The following is an 18043-nucleotide window of genomic DNA, read 5'->3' on the forward strand; positions in this document are numbered from 1 at the left end:
GAATGCTGGTTTATAATAAAGAGCTGTGTGCATGGTGTAATGCGTAAACACATGTGTTTCGTGCTTTGTTGTTGTTAACCAACGTGGCAAGCGAAGAGGAAAAGCAAATAAATGGTATTAATTATGTTGGTCAGTGTTCTAGAGAACATCGTTAAGTAAAGACGGTGAAGTGAGTGAATAAATCAGTGTTTTGTCTTTTCTTAAAGAAATCGTGCTTTTTAGTAAATTAAATGTCCAATACATTTGATAATTGAATCAAAAAGGTGAATGGAAATATTTTATTGGACAAGGAAGAAATCGCATTTAATATTGGTAATTACATAAATACATTTTTCATATACATACATACATATGTATATTTGAAATATGGATGTACCTATTTATTACATTATATAATCATTTGATTCCAGATGCCGATTTCCCGCTGATGATTTCAACTTTGAAAAAGTGTTTTATTTCACAACTAAGAAGAAGCGTTCAACGATGTTTTTTTTCTTTTTAAAACTGCGACTTTTTATAATTTATTCATTCAGTTTTTCTTTTATTAAAGTGTTTGATGCATTTCCTTGGAATTTTGTATGTACCTATGTGTCTTTGTTGCTTTGATTTTTTTCTATGCCCTTCAATAAAAAACACCCCCATTTATAAATGTGTTTACATGTTTGAAATAGCGCTTTCTGAGAGCAAGGGAAACACATTGAAATGTATGCCAACTTGTTCTCAGCAATAAATCCTCATAAAGAAGGTTAACCCGGCAAAAGCTATAGCGTAAACGCCGTTTTATAGGATGTTTACACTATACTTGTTATGCCGGGTTAACATTCTTTATGAGGATTTAATTGAAATATAAGCAATGCAATTGACATTTAAAACTCAGCGGGTGCGTTAAATCCAGTATATATAAACGTACTGTAAACTCTTGGTCTGTTCCAGTACTGCAAGAATCTACTAATTTATACTATTTTTTCCGATAACATAAAGAAAAATGTTATCGTAGTAAAAAATAGTAGCTTCCTGCAGGTTCTGGAACACAGCATCTTTATTTAAAAGCTTTCGTCATAAAGCAATAACCAGTAACCATGATTACATTATTACATAATTTGTGCAATAAAAGCAAACTGTGAGGTTCTGTCAAGTTGAACAATTCGTTTAATTCATACAATTATTTTTTAAAGTAATTAATTTTTTTGTTAAAGATGCAATCAAGGAAGTCGTGCTGCATATCTTCATGCAACAACAAGGAGCCCATGCCGGATATTAAATTCCATTTCATGGATTTCCTTGTTACGAGAAGAGTGTGGACCTGATGCTGATTTTCGACGCAAATATGTATGCTCCCTCCATTTTTTACCGTCATCAATATCCCCAAAGAAGTATTTATATGACTGGGCTTTCCCAATATTACCACCGAGAGTGGACCAAGGGCCATCTACATCTGCAGACGCAAGGGCAATACTTGACGCAGAGTACAACGAGGAAAATGATGATGTCAGTGCAAATACAATGGCACCAATGGCAGAGGACCACGTGGAATCAATGACTAAATATCCACTTTCCAACAAGGAGATGAAAATGGTTATAAGCAAGATATTATTGTCGAGAAGAACATACCAAACGGAACAAGATGTCTACGGCTTCCAATCGCCACCACTTGAATAAGTGGAATTATTTTTCCCTGACTGTTCCATCGGTTATAGAGAGAAGACAACAGAAACCCTGAGGGAAAATTTTGATAGTAAGCCACCAAATGAAAGGCTATGCGTACTATGTTGAGGGACGAATGCAAGGATTATGAAAACAGAAATACATCATTCAAAATGATTATGGCCTTCCGTTGGTTAGCGAGACGAATAAGTAGTTGACTGAGTGGTAATCATGAACCAGTAAGAATCTGTGGCCTACAGGGCAGTGTCATAATCCATGACTGGTAGGGGATTGTCAAACGTCGCTGGAATGAAGATGCAGCGACGTCAGGGACTGAATCGTTAGTATTGCAATGTTTAAATTGGTCTTGAAATGTGACCCGTAAAACAATTAAGTGTTAATATTACAGGGAACAGAGAACATGTGTAAGAATCAAATATTAAGACTTGTTATTTTCCCTATTAGAGCTGGGTTGATTGGGGGCGTTTGAATGATGGTAAGGATAAAAAACTAAGGTCCCAATTTCAAGCCTAGGTAAGACATAGCCATAACACCGTAAAGCCATATCAATCAGCTGATTGAACCAAACTTATGGAAATCAATGTATTGCATTAGTATTAACATAACGTAACACCAAAGCCATAAGAGCCAAATGGATTTTGATTTTGCTATGGTGGTGGCTATGGCATGACTCGTTCTACTTTAACTAGGCGCAATAAGTTAGCGGGCAAGCATAGGAAGACGTTCATTCATCACAGTTTCGAAGATACATGACAAGATCCGGCTGAAATCTGGAACAATTGAAGCAATTTCAATTGTCAAACGATCATCCCCGAGAGGATGAGGGAGGCTTCTCCCGGATGACATGACATGTTAATTGCCGCGTGTTGTGTCATGAGACAGCACTGGTGGAGAAGTTATTCATGGCTGGAACCCTTGGGAGGTGTCACCAGCGTTGCACTCGTGGGTATTTCACCACCGTTGAGACTGAATTGTTATCTGGTCGGAGAATTTAACCCCGTAACTTCAGTAAATGGCCAATAACAAAGTCCCGATTTGGTGGGGAGCATCAGCCTTTTCTTTACGGAGTAAGGTGTTTTGCTCATAACGCCCTTGGGAAAGTATAAACTTCCAAAGAGAGCATTTGGCCGTTTGCAAACAGTTTGGTAGGAGTAAGGAAAACGTAGAGATACTCGTGAAATGATCATTATCTGTAGGACTTTGGGATGATGTGGTTTCATTTTGTGGGATATAGCGTGGTCGACGAAAACTACTTGTAATCTGGAAGTAAGGCGGCAGGGAAGTTTTTATTTTTGTAATCCGGGACACGTACCTTTCGTATACATATTGTAGCAATCAACAAACATCCATATATGTGCCCATTTCGGTGAGCATGTCGGTACATGGGTAATCCGATGGTGTCCGGGACACATTTTTTCTGCAATTAGCCAACATTTCTTGACAATTATTAAGTGGTCCCAGTGCATTGATATGGTGTTTCACACATTTGGGAATGGGCGTGCGTTGTTTTTATATTTTTAGAGCTGTGATGTGTATAATAGGGCCGCATGTTTCATTTAATTTAATTTATTGCTTAATTTGTTGTCTTTTGTTTATAGTTTTAGTTTTTTTCTTAAAAAATTGTCTAAAATACATGTGACACCGTCATTGCCAAGAGACGGTGTGAAACATATGGTATGTGGAACTCGTTCGTTTGACAGTTGACAGGGTTTTGAAGTTGCGTACGTTCTGGTAAAGTTACACGTAAGAGCGTATGTAAGAGAGCTGTGCGCTCAATAATTTGAATCAGACTTCACCAATTTCAAGGACAGGCGTGCAATGAACTTTGACCGTTGTTCAAGCACGGGGAAATTGTTGGTAGAAGAGTAATATTTAAAAGGTACCTGAGAGCGATATGGGAAAAGCTATTGAGGCAAATGAGTTAACGTTTTATGAGAGAATTCTGATGGTAATTTTTGAGACAGAAGTCAGGTTAAAGTAATTTGTTCATGGACAGGAAAGCTAGTCTGAAAGTAAAACTCGTACAATAACTTTAACAGAAAATTATTTGAAGATAAAAGTTTGGAAAATTGTTAAAACATTATCAGATTTAATTTAGCTTGGTGTATACCTGCTAAAGCGAAGATAATAACATTTCCTGTGAAAAGTTAGTCAAAAGTATTAAGCATTTTATTGAAGAAATTAAAAATTTAAAAAAATTACTACTTATTGTTCTGATTGGTGTGTGCGGCATAGTTTGTGCGAATGTGAGTTGTGATAGTAAAGGTTATGTGTATTTATAGTAATATAATTTTTTTTATATATAGAAATTTTTGAAATTATTGGAAAAATTATCCTTTGGAATTTGCGAGTGAGTTGCTGGGAACATACGTCGCGCAAGGCGTCCAGCTCATTTAGTGGCTGCGGACTAACCAAATTATTGGATCGTGTGGGTCCACAAATTTAAAGTGGAACTCGAAGAGAGTCGACACCAGCTGCTATCCACTTCCCACTTGAAATCCACTGCGGAGAGCGCTCTGTGGGAATCATTCCAAAGGAAAGAAAGATAAGTCTTAGCATACATCTAGGCGCCGTTCATGCGAGGCGAATTTGTGTTTGTCTGTTTGTGTGTGTGTCAAAGTGAATTGTTTCTAGTTATAAGTTTTAAATTTACATATTTTTGTATCTATATTTTCTTTTATGATTTTATTTAATTTTCACATTTGAATTTGAGATTTTCTATAGAGATAATAGTATTTGTTTGTAAGGGATCTATCCTAGGATAGTTAGTATTAGTTCGTCCTGGTAGGATTTCCACTATAAGAGCTCTGTTAGTAAGGAATTCTGAAGTAGGACTTTGAACTCAGAAGTTAGGCTAGATCCTTGGTATTTAGAGCGTTAATGAGGATTTATTTTAACCAATTGTTATCGACCAGGGAAACACTTATTATAGTTCAAATTTTCCTTTAATTATTTTTATTAATACAATCTTAATCAATATAAGGCAGAAAGATACCTGGAAGAAAAGAGAAAATGATATATATGTATTATTAAAGGTTTTCATTAAAATTAAATTATGTAATAAATGCTAAGTGTCTAGTATTTGAAATGATGGCTTAATTCGTTAATTGGAAGGGGAGAAAGGATATTAGGGGAATGCGTAAGTTCACGAAGTGTCGGTGCCTAGTAAAATGGGGTCCCTGAAATAAAGGGGTCATCAGGCTGGGAGGGTTAAGAGAGGGGACCAGTGATCTGGACCCCTGCAAGCGTTGTCGGTTTGGTAATATGGTGTTGTGTTTGTAGTCCATGTTCGTCGCAGTATAACTTACTGGTTGTGCCCCCATTGTGTCCAAGGGTTAAGAGTCCACGGCCCAGATCAACCCAGCCGGGTCAGACACGGGTAAGAAGGGGATACGTAACTGTAATGGCGCCCAATGAAAAAATAACCGTATAGAGCCCCAGTTATGTAATAACTGAGAGGTGTAACAATAGCAAAGATTTAGTGAACATAATTCCGTCAATGATAATTGACGAAGAGCCCTTATAGAAATCTTATATATTTGATATGTATACGTTTTTATTTTGAGGCGAAATATGTTAAATTTTGTTCAATCCAAGGAAAGAAATTGAGATCTCAAAAGAGTAGTCCTTGATGGCTCAAGTTCTATCCCAAAAACAGTTCTCGAAACCCATTATAATTATTTGTTTTGGATGTTAGTGTAAAGTTGTCTCGTAGTGAGTAGTATGACCAAATAGCCAGCGTATAGGCACTGAGTATCCGACCGTTTTCCCCAAAATAATACATATCCTTTCAATCCTTCATTAATGTAAAATTGTTTGTGTATAATAGCCGAAACGTATTGGTTATATATTCCAATCCGAATCAATCAATAACCTTCCGGATTGCATTCCACATTGACTGTATTTACTATCCCCGTCCATTTCTGAATTTATTATACCAACAAAATGTCTCTCATACACTCTCCAAAGGCGACGTCTAGTGGTGCAAGTAACTTGGCACAGGATAATAGGGTGGTAAATCCAAATAATTCCCTGGTTCATAACCTGGAACAAAATCATCCCACTCATGGTATCTTAACAGATTTCTCTCAACCTCCACCAACAGTCCACCAGAATTCCCATAAACAGAAAAATAGTCCAGAAAAGTATGCGTCGATGATCACTGCCCTAATAACTGAAGCTAATAATTCCTATCAGTCGCAGTTAGAAGAGAGGTTAGAGCAACGAATTCAGGCCGGCTTCGAAAACATAGTAAGGGAACTTAATAAACTATCAACAGGAAATAAACAAAACGACTCCGACTTAGAGAATTGCAGTTTAGGATCTTCCAGACTGTATGGTTTGGTAGGTGGTCAAGATCCAGCAAACGGGGCCCCAATTAAAAATAGAAGTAGTAGTGAGAATATGGCTCAACGTCGACTAGATTTTAATGAGGAAGTCCAGGTACCAACTAAACGTGTAGACAACCATCAAACCCATCAGCCAATTGCCGCAGTGGGACAAAATAGACTTTCTATTGTAGTAAAAAAGTGGAAAGTGTCATTTGATGGAAAACGAGACGGACTAGATGTGGAAGACTTCGTTTTCCGGATCGAGCAACTCCAACGGATGTATGGTTGTCCGTGGAGTGAAGTAATTCGAGATTTTCAACTATTGTTAGATGGAGATGCAAAAGAATGGTTCTGGGTTCTGATGGGAAGTAGGGAGATAAACCATTGGGTCGAATTGAAAGAGGCCTTAATTCAGCAGTACCGTTCTAATAGGAGTGAGTATGAGTACCTCCGTGACTTAGAAGAAAGGAAGCAACGCACAGGGGAGTCTATAGATGAATATTTTCATGCCATAAAAAGGCTCCGTGCGAAACTACGATATCAGCTCCCCGAGCCCGATATGATACGTATAGTGAAAAGGAATCTACGTCCGGAATTATCCCATATTCTGTATGCCATGAAGATTTACACTATAGAACAGCTGCGGGAGGAATGTAAGGAGTTGGAGAAAAACTATGTTAAGAGGGAAAAATACCAGCAACATCCACAGAAGTATTCTCAGCCGATGCGTCGAAATTATCATGTGAACGAGGTTTATATCGAGGAACGTCCGAAAGAGCAGGAAGAAGATGACATTATGATTTTGGATGAAATAAGCCAGAATAATGGCGGGGAAAAGAGACAATCAAATCTCATCTGTTGGAACTGTCAAGCCTCTGGACACACCTGTTTCGTTTGTTATAGGTGTGGTTGCGCAGGAGTAACGTGTCCCAGCTGTCCAAAATGTCAGGGAAACGGCCAGAAGGGCGTGTCGAAGGCGGGAAAAGCGCGCTCTGGTCAAGCTCCCGAAAAGTGAGTCAGGAAACAGACTGTCCAAGTAGTGTAGTTGTTCGCCCGATCAAGTATCAATTCTGGAAAGAAGTAGAGAGAATAGAAAAATAATTAGTAAAGAGGATCCATCTAGAATTTGTAAGAGCTATGAGGAAAGGTTGCAGAATTATAAGAGGGTCAGAGATCGAATTTTTAATACTGAGGCCAGCAGTGAAACGGATTGTAGGTCGTGCAGTAGTAATATTCAAAAAAATTATCACGAAGAGAAAGAAGATAGTAATAAGGTTAGTAGGAAAATAAGTAAAATAAGAAAAACTAGAGATAAGTTTAAAAATAAAAAACATATATGCAAATTAGTTAAGGAATCAATACAGAATTGCTCGTCGGTCATAGATAAAGCCTCAGAAGATAATAGGGCATATGTTACCATCAAGATAGGGAATGTAAGTATAGAAGGCCTTCTAGATTCAGGAGCCTCAGTCAGCATTCTGGGTAAAGAGTCCGATAAGTTAATGGAACAAATTGGGGCAAAAGTTGAACCATTCTGTACATCGATTAGAACCGCAGGAGGAAATCATTTCTCGGTTGTGGGAAAAATACGAGTAACGGTCAACTATAACGAAGTTGAAAAGGAAATGATATTCTATTTGTGCCCCGATTTGCTTCAAACAGCATATTTAGGAGTGGATTTCTTTAAAGTATTCCATTTAGCTCCAAACATCTTTGGAGTTGAAAAAATAAGTCAGGATGTGTCTATAGGACTATCCGGCCATATTATGCAAAAATACAGAACATGAACTTACCGAGGAGATGGAGCAAGAGTTAGAAGAAGTAAAAAGGATGTTCAAATCATATGAAGAACATGGGTTAGGAAGAACAGGTTTAGAAAGACACACCATCGAACTAATAGAAGGGTCCCAACCTATAAAAGAGAGGCATTACCCAGTGTCCCCGGCGGTTCAAAGCCTGATTTACGCGGAGTTAGACGAAATGCTTAGGTTAGGAGTAATAGAAGAATGCCATAGCCCATGGAGTAATCGGTCAACATTGGTCCGAAAACCAGGAAAAACCCGATTATGTTTGGATGCGGGGAAACTTAATGAACGAACGATTAAAGACGCGTACCCCATCCAAAATATTGAGGGAATCCTTAGCAGACTTGAGGACACCTACTTTATAAGCAGCGTGGACCTCAAGTTTGCCTTTTGGCAAATCGAGTTAGACCCTATATCCAGGCCTTACACCGCATTCACAGTACCTGGACGGCCTTTGTACCAATACGTGGTTATGCCGTTCGGTCTGTGTAATGCGGCGCAAAGGCTGTGCAGGCTTATGGATAAGGTCATTCCCGAGGAGCTAAAGGCCAATGTGTTCGTATATTTGGATGACCTATTGGTAATTTCTGCAGATTTTAAAACACACATGGGCCTGCTGGAAAAAGTAGCCAAATGCCTGAAAGAAGCAAACTTAACAATAGGTTTAAAGAAGTCAAAATTTTGTTACAAGGAGCTTCATTGTCTGGGGTTCATAGTTGGGGGAGGGATCATGAAACCTGATCCGGCAAAAGTAGAAGCGATCCGAAAGATCGCTGTTCCGAGAAACGTTCGGGAGGTACGCAGTTTTATTGGAGTAGCCGGCTGGTACCGTCGATTTATTAGAAATTTCTCAGAATTAACTGTACCGCTAACTAACCTGATAAAGAAAGACCGAAAGTTTGTAATTACCAACGATGTTTTGGACAGTTTCAATAAAGTAAAATATGCACTAACCCATGCGCCGGTGTTGGTCCATCCGGACTTCAAAAAACGGTTCTATATCCAATGTGATGCATCCAATATCGGCGTAGGAGCTGTATTGTTTCAAAAGGATAGTGATGGAAATGAACGGCCCATCTCTTTTTTTCACAGAAGCTAAACAGTGCCCAAGTGAACTACAGCGTCACCGAAAAAGAGTGTTTGGCAGCAATTCTGGCTGTAAAACGATTTAGACCATATATTGAATTACTACCATTTACGATTATAACAGATCACGCGAGCTTAAAATGGTTAATGTCCCTGCGGGATCTAAACGGGAGACTGGCGAGATGGGCGCTTCAACTTCAGATGTTCGACTTCGACATTCAACATAAGAAAGTGTCAGAAAACATCGTGGCTGACACTTTGTCCAGGTCAGTGGAAGAGATTTTAATGCCCGAGGACGCAGTCGGCTTCGAGACGGTTGAATTCGAGTCCGAAGATTACCTGGACTTAATAAAAACAATTGAAGAAAATAGAGACAAGTTTCCAGACATCAAAGTGGACCACGGTATGGTGTTCAAGAGAACCACCGCTCGAGCGGAGATGGAACTGGAAGAATTTGAATGGAAGCTGTGGGTACCAGAAAACTTGACAACCACTTTGATTCAAATGGCCCATGAACCGGCGGAAAAGTCCCATGGAGGTATTCGGAAAACCTTAGGACACCTACGGCTTAAATATTATTGGCCCAATATGGCAGTTCAGGTCCGAAGCTTTATAAGAAACTGCACGATTTGTAAGGAATGTAAGAGCTCTAACCAACATCTAATGCCCCAAATTGGGGAGGAAGTCCAAACAGATCGTCCTTTCCAGAAATTATATGTTGATTTTTTGGGAAAATATCCGCGTTCTAGAAAGGGAAATGCGTATGTACTAGTTGTAGTGGACCATTTCACTAAGTTCCTATTTTTAAAACCTTTGAAAGAAGCCACGAGTAGTAATGTAATCCGATTTTTGATAGAAAATGTGTTTCAGCAGTTTGGAGTACCATTCATACGGACAATGGGAAACAGTTTGTGGCGAACGATTTTCAGAAAATGATAGCAGAATATAAGATAAACCATATGAAAACGGCGTTTTATTCACCCCAATCCAATGCGGCGGAAAGGGTGAACCAAAGCGTCCTAAACGCTATCCGATCGTACTTGGATAGTGACCAGACAAATTGGGATTTGAATTTGTCCAAGATTGAGCTGGCCCTAAGAACTGCTGTTCACTCAGCCACTGGGGTGACACCTTTCTTTGCCCTTTTTGGTCATAACATGTTCACCTGCGGTAAAGATTACAAACTGGCCCGAAAATTAAAAGCATTCAGCGACGGTGAGCTCCTACTGGTGAATAATAGTGATAGGATAAGCATAATAAGGGACATGATTAAAGAAAATCTACATGAAGCATATGAAAGGAGCGCACTTCGATACAACCGGAAAGCAAGGGTGATAAGATATAAACCTGGACAAGAGGTATATAAACGTAACTTTGTCCTAAGTCGATTTCAGGACAACCGGAATGCTAAATTTTGCCGTAAATTCACTAAGTGTCGGGTAGCAGAAGTTCTGGGCAATAACATGTATAGGTTGGTTACATTAAACGGCGATCCTTTGGGTGTCTACCACGCTAAGGATATAAAGCAGTAGCTTAGAACAAGGTGCAATAAGGCAAATGGCCAATACGATACTCTATAGTGCAATACTTTTCCTTTTTGTGCAATATTAGAGTAAGTTGTGTCACGGTCCTTATTTATTTATATTAATTATTTGCCTTATGGTTTGTCCAGTGTTTAATGTATCATCTGTGACATTTTATAGCCTGTGTAGGGAAACAAAGTTGGTAGTGTGAATCAAGGCATATTGATACAAGGTAGAAGTGACAATCAGATGTATTCTTACTTTTTTTGTAAATTTAGTTTTCAAAATGTAATGGGGTCTACTCATGAAATTTGAAACTTCGAAATTTGCTACCATAAAATTCTTCTTTTCACAGTAAACGTGTAATAAAAATTACGTACGACAGTTCTGTATGCTTTATATTTACATTTTGATTCAAATTTGTTCAATTTTACAGGATTTTTAAAATGTATTTATGTTATTCTTGAAAAAAAAATTGGAACGACCCTATTATTCAATATTTTCTTTGACAATTCGTTTTCAATAACAACAATGTTGTTTTTGTAAATTTGTTGGTCGTTGTAATTCATGCATATACCTTATATTAATATGCCTTGGTGTGAATATAAATGAATGACAGGACGATGACGAAGTTTATGTCCTAAGTCTTTTGTTTAGTGCCCGGCTAACTCTCTTATCACCAGAAGGCATTTATTTCCACTAAATATTTTTTTTAGGAAGGCCAGTAGTGTGGGTGTAGCCTACGTTGGGCGCGTAAAAGTTCATGGAATCGTTGGAGCGATACATGTATGCGCTCCCTACATTAGGAAAACATTGTGTATTTGAAACCTATTTACTTACGATAAGCTTTGAATACCAATGCTTTTCCAAGTTTTTTTCAACATAATTCTAGTAATAAATAACATCTTAAGGTTCCCAATAGAAAGTGTAAGGAATTGCCAATAATGGCGATCAATTCACGGATTTTAATTTTTCATTGATTTATTTGAAATTTTAATTATGACAAAAAAATACAGTTACATTAAAAAAATGGCTATCGGAGGCTATAGAAGTGAAGAAGTTCAGTAGCGGTAGAGTTGTATAGTTAAATATGATGGATACTTATGAACCATAAGACAATAAGTTTCTAATAAAATTTGGCGGATAATGCCTATGCCCATCGGGCGATCGTTTTAGAGTAATAAGATAACCTTTTAGAGATGTGCCCCAATAGGAGCATGCATGTAGTACAAAAAGAAAATATTAAAGAGATTATGTTGAAATATAAAATAGAGGAGTGTATGTAGTGCCCAAGTAACATTGTGGTACATTCAGTGTTACACACGTCCAACATCCCTCACACTGGTGTTTCATCAGTAAACATTGCAACCCCAGAGTTTTGTTGAGGGATGAATGCAAGGATTATGAAAACAGAAATACATCATTCAAAATGATTATGGCCTTCCGTTGGTTAGCGAGAAGAATAAGTAGTTGACTGAGTGGTAATGATGAACCAGTAAGAATCTGTGGCCTACAGGGCAGTGTCGTAATCCATGACTGGTAGGGGATTGTCAAACGTCGCTGGAATGAAGATGCAGCGACGTCAGGGACTGAATCGTTAGTATTGCAATGTTTAAATTGGTCTTGAAATGTGACCCGTAAAACAATTAAGTGTTAATATTACAGGGAGCAGAGAACATGTGTAAGAATCAAATATTAAGACTTGTTATTTTCCCTATTAGAGCTGGGTTGATTGGGGGCGTTTGAATGATGGTAAGGATAAAAAACTAAGGTCCCAATTTCAAGCCTAGGTAAGACATAGCCATAACACCGTAAAGCCATATCTATCAGCTGATTGAACCAAACTTATGGAAATCAATGTATTGCATTAGTATTAACATAACGTAACACCAAAGCCATAAGAGCCAAATGGATTTTGATTTTGCTATGGTGGTGGCTATGGCATGACTCGTTCTACTTTAATTAGGCGCAATAAGTTAGCGGGCAAGCGTAGGAAGACGTTCATTCATCACAGTTTCGAAGATACATGACAAGATGCGGCTGAAATCTGGAACAATTGAAGCAATTTCAATTGTCAAACGATCATCCCCGAGAGGATGAGGGAGGCTTCTACCGGATGACATGACATGTTAATTGCCGCGTGTTCTGTCATGAGACAGCACTGGTGGAGAAGTTATTCATGGCTGGAACCCTTGGAAGGTGTCTCCAGCGTTGCACTCGTGGGTATTTCACCACCGTTGAGACTGAATTGTTATCTGGTCGGAGAATTTAACCCCGTAACTTCAGTAAATGGCCAATAACAAAGTCCCGATTTGGTGGGGAGCATCAGCCTTTTCTTTACGGAGTAAGGTGTTTTGCTCATAACGCCCTTGGGAAAGTATAAACTTCCAAAGAGAGCATTTGGCCGTTTGCAAACAGTTTGGTAGGAGTAAGGAAAGCGTAGAGATACTTGTGAAATTATCATTATCTGTAGGACTTTGGGATGATGTGGTTTCATTTTGTGGGATATAGCGTGGTCGACGAAAACTACTTGTAATCTGGAAGTAAGGCGGCAGGGAAGTTTTTATTTTTGTAATCCGGGACACGTACCTTTCGTATACATATTGTAGCAATCAACAAACATCCATATATGTGCCCATTTCGGTGAGCATGTCGGTACATGGGTAATCCGATGGTGTCCGGGACACATTTTTTCTGCAATTAGCCAACGTTTCTTGACAATTATTAAGTGGTCCCAGTGCATTGATATGGTGTTTCACACATTTGGGAATGGGCGTGCGTTGTTTTTATATTTTTAGAGCTGTGATGTGTATAATAGGGCCGCATGTTTCATTTAAATTAATTTATTGCTTAATTTGTTGTCTTTTGTTTATAGTTTTAGTTTTTTTTCTTAAAAAATTTTCTAAAATACATGTGACACCGTCATTGCCAAGAGACGGTGTGAAACATATGGTATGTGGAACTCGTTCGTTTGACAGTTGGCAGGGTTTTGAAGTTGCGTACGTTCTGGTAAAGTTACACGTAAGAGCGTATGTAAGAGAGCTGTGCGCTCAATAATTTGAATCAGCTTCACCAATTTCAAGGACAGGCGTGCAATGAACTTGGACCGTTGTTCAAGCACGGGGAAATTTTTGGTAGAAGAGTAATATTTAAAAGGTACCTGAGAGCGATATGGGAAAAGCTATTGAGGCAAATGAGTTAACGTTTTATGAGAGAATTCTGATGGTAATTTTTGAGACAGAAGTCAGGTTAAAGTAATTTGTTCATGGACAGGAAAGCTAGTCTGAAAGTAAAACTCGTACAATAACTTTAACAGAAAATTATTTGAAGATAAAAGTTTGGAAAATTGTTACAACATTATCAGATTTAATTTAGCTTGGTGTATACCTGCTAAAGCGAAGATAATAACATTTCCTGTGAAAAGTTAGTCAAAAGTATTAAGCATTTTATTGAAGAAATTGAAAATTTAAAAAAATACTACTTATTGTTCTGATTGGTGTGTGCGGCATAGTTTGTGCGAATGTGAGTTGTGATAGTAAAGGTTATGTGTATTTATAGTAATATAATTTTTTTTTATATATAGAAATTTTTGAAATTATTGGAAAAATTATCCTTTGGAATTTGCGAGTGAGTTAGCGTGTCGCTGGGAACATACGTCGCGCAAGGCGTCCAGCTCATTTAGTGGCTGCGGACTAACCAAATTATTGGATCGTGTGGGTCCACAAATTTAAAGTGGAACTCGAAGATAGTCGACACCAGCTGCTATCCACTTCCCACTTGAAATCCACTGCGGAGAGCGCTCTGTGGGAATCATTCCAAAGGAAAGAAAGATAAGTCTTAGCATACATCTAGGCGCCGTTCATGCGAGGCGAATTTGTGTTTGTCTGTTTGTGTGTGTGTCAAAGTGAATTGTTTCTAGTTATAAGTTTTAAATTTACATATTTTTGTATCTATATTTTCTTTTATGATTTTATTTAATTTTCACATTTGAATTTGAGATTTTCTATAGAGATAATAGTATTTGTTTGTAAGGGATTTATCCTAGGATAGTTAGTATTAGTTCGTCCTGGTAGGATTTCCACTATAAGAGCTCTGTTAGTAAGGAATTCTGAAGGAGGACTTTGAGCTCAGAAGTTAGGCTAGATCCTTGGTATTTAGAGCGTTAATGAGGATTTATTTTAACCAATTGTTATCGACCAGGGAAACACTTATTATAGTTTTTTGAGGTATTAGTTCAAATTTTCCTTTATTTATTTTAATTAATATAATCTTAATCAATATAAGGCAGAAAGATACCTGGAAGAAAAGAGAAAATTATATATATGTTTTATTAAAGGTTTTCATTAAAATTAAATTATGTAATAAATGTTAAGTGTCTAGTATTTGAAATGATGGCTTAATTCGTTAATTGGAAGGGGAAAAAGGATATTAGGGGAATGCGGAGTCCGTGACGTAAGTTCACGAAGTGTCGGTGCCTAGAAAAATGGGGTCCCTGAAATAAAGGGGTCATCAGGCTGGGAGGGTTAAGAGAGGGGACCAGTGATCTGGACGCCTGCAAGCGTTGTCGGTTTGGTCATATGGTGTTGTGTTTGTAGTCCATGTTCGTCGCAGTATAACTTACTGGTTGTGCCCCCATTGTGTCCAAGGGTTAAGAGTCCACGGCCCAGATCAACCCAGCCGGGTCAGACACGGGTAAGAAGGGGATACGTAACAACTATCATTCGATGGCATTAAGGTCAGAAATGATCGTATAGTTTATACATATGGTGTTTTAGTGTTTTATTAAGCGAATGGGATCTGCTGATTGGCGTTGCGGCACAGGAAACAACAAACGTGTTTGACCTGAAGCGCATGCTATCAACTGTGTATGAAGCAGCATGCAACATTAGTGTTAAAAAAGCATTAAATGTATGCGATGCTGCACATCTCATATGCCTATGTTGCGGGCAGTAAAGGATGAAATTATTTACATCGAAGTGGTCCCAGGACGCAACATGCGTTGGACCACAGATACTATTCATTTACTGGTAAACCTGGTCCACTTTTTTAAAGATACAGGCGTTAAATATAGCCGAAAAGAACCAAATTTCCAATACGTTAGCAAATACAAGAAACGCCTAATTTTGGATTCCTATGACTAAGAGCATTTCAAACTGGAGAACTATTCGGATATATTCAATTACACTGTTGTGGTAGAAATTGGCTCCCTAAGTTCTAAGCATTATTTAGAACCAACAATAGAATTTGTGTCTGGTATTACTTTATTCATTGAATTACTAATCAACGAAGAAAATGTGAGTCTGGAGCAGGGTTTCGGAGTCGAGGTATTTTTGGGTCGACTCCGACTCCAGACCAATTTTTTTCACGACTCCGACTCCGGGTCGACTCCGAGTGTAAATTCCTATACCGCTAACATTAATAAAATATGCAAAAAAATTAACTTTTTCGAATATTTGGGCCCATATAGCCTAATATATTGGTTTTTCCTAACATATTCTTTATAAAAGACATCCGTTCGAATATAATACTTAACTACAGCACATAAATATGAAGTAAAATTCATATCTATCTTGCACATAAGCGAAAGGGATTAAAAAAATATTCATTCGATTTTCGATTTTAACTAAAAAATGGATAGTTTTTACGCCATATTTTTTTAAGTCTCTCGCTTAACTACAAACTTTTTATATGTATAATAATCCCACAAAAACATATGAAGATCGGATCATCCGTTTTCGAGCTACATTGGGCACTGCATTCCAAAATGTCATTTTGAGAAAACCGCGTTTCAAACTTCGATGTTACATACAAATCAGAATGAACTTTCTCTTTCTAACGTTCATATCTCAGCTAATTTTTGTCCGATCGACTTTTTGCAACATAGCCTAATCTACATGTTCTTTTAAATAAACAAATAAAAAAATTGTAAAATTTGTAAGTGGACATAACCCCTTAAAATCGGTCGATTTTGATGCCCTTACCAACATTTTCGGAGGAACATTTCTGTAAATTTTTTTCATGTAGAAAATCTGATCTTGTGTTTATATTTCAATTCAAGGACTTGGAGTAACTGAGCTAAAAGAACAAAATAATCTACTAAAGGGTTCTTCATTCCATTTTTTGAAAACATTTCATCTCAAAATTATGAAACAATATCGCCAAACAAATATATAAAGCTACTTACTCAAGCATTATTGGGGGTCAGTAAAGCAATCTTTACGTCATAACTCAGAAACTTCTTCTGTGGGTCCTTTGGAATTCTTAATATATTCAATAGGGGCTTTCATTCCCAACATGAATTTTCTACCCCCAGACATTGACTTCCATTTTATGTCGTAGTGTAATCAGTAAGATTTCCCATGGCGACCACAATGTCCTTCATAGGAGTCCAATAGCTCCTTTAATAAAAGACAAGGATGGCATCTAACAAAAGACAAGATCAGAAGATCAGTAGACTTTTGTGAGAAGATCTTTTGACAGATCTTTTGACAGAAGACTTATATAAAAGACGTTAAATGTCCAATTATAATTCGATTGTCATAGAACATAACTTTTTCTTGCAACAATAAAAGATAATCTGGACCAAAAATATTCTGGACATGCAATTTTTAATCAAAATATATATGAAAAAACTAGACTTCAAATGACAGTAAATATCCTGCGAATCGTTCTCTGAATTTGTATGGTATTCCGTGTGATTATATGTTTTTTAGCTTTCCTTTAAAATAAATAATGATTTTTGAAAAAAAAAATTGGTGTCCCGAATTTAATATTATATTTTTATATTGTAGAAAAAATTGCCCGGAGTCGGAGTCGAGTTATTTTTTTCGACTCAGACTCCGACTCCAGCAAAATTGCTCGACTCCGACTCGTAGACTCCGACCCCGAAACCCTGGTCTGGAGGACAAATGAGCAAAACTGTACACTTTTCAGAATTTTCTTGAAAAAATAGAGTTTTTTCATAAGCCAACTTTTATTTCAGCCATTAACGCATGGAAGGTTTTATTGGACAAACATGGAAATATACTTTTAATGAAATGTACAAGTCATGTCGATACAACACTAAACCTAAATTTGATAATATTTTCTATGCCAAATCAAGGTCTGATGCGGCTATAGAGAGTAGTAATAAAATAGATAATTTTTTATTTTGGGTGGAGGAAAAATTTCCTCATTAGATAAAATGTATACATATAAAAATAAATAATAGTATATTTCAAAGCATTCAATTTTTATAGTACAGTATATGGCAAAAACCAAAAATGTTTTACAATCGATGAATCCGAGTTTCACCCATTCAGAATTCGCGAACTGTTAACATATTGTAAAGTATAACTAAAATTCTTTAAAATAAAGTGTTTTAGGAGGGATCCCATAATGTCGACCATTAAAATTAATTTTCGTGGAAGCTGTGTTGGCATCAAAGTTGAAAAATGGGTTGAAGTCAACAAGTGTTTCTATGTTCCCTTCCGATTTATGACTTAACCTTAAATTTTATGGACCTATGCGGAAAGAAAGAATCGCAGAATACACCATGGACAACATGATACTAGGGTATCATTTTCCGATATATCCACTGCATCCACCTAAAATTGATGCTGACATTTTGAAGCCGGAATATCGGAGTTATATG

At 37.4% G+C, this 18043-nt stretch overlaps 1 protein-coding gene and 1 long non-coding RNA gene across 8 annotated transcripts in view; both read right to left on the reverse strand.

Moving 5' to 3' along the window:
• The window catches only part of LOC141386662 (uncharacterized), an 80173-nt gene extending 76859 nt beyond the window's left edge, over positions 1–3314 (reverse strand). For all 5 annotated transcript variants that reach the window (XM_073955601.1, XM_073955579.1, XM_073955583.1 and 2 more), the window contains exon 1: positions 2978–3314. The gene's annotated coding sequence lies outside the window, so the exon portion shown is untranslated. The remainder of the gene's footprint in view (positions 1–2977) is intronic.
• A 1283-nt stretch (positions 3315–4597) lies between these two features.
• On the reverse strand, positions 4598–13352 carry LOC141390835 (uncharacterized). 3 transcript variants are annotated; one of them, XR_012409488.1, is made up of 3 exons: positions 13000–13352; positions 6882–7066; positions 4598–4660 (listed from the first exon to the last, which is right to left on the reverse strand). It is a non-coding gene; the product is annotated as an uncharacterized lncRNA (long non-coding RNA). The 3 variants fall into 3 exon arrangements; XR_012409487.1 differs by having other exon boundaries at positions 6691–7066; XR_012409486.1 differs by lacking the exon at positions 4598–4660 and having other exon boundaries at positions 5204–7066.
• Between the last annotated feature and the right edge of the window lie 4691 nt (positions 13353–18043).

This window comes from Musca autumnalis, unplaced genomic scaffold, assembly GCF_047663935.1.
Source record: "Musca autumnalis isolate F117 unplaced genomic scaffold, ASM4766393v1 scaffold_1, whole genome shotgun sequence".
NCBI lineage: Eukaryota > Metazoa > Arthropoda > Insecta > Diptera > Muscidae > Musca > Musca autumnalis.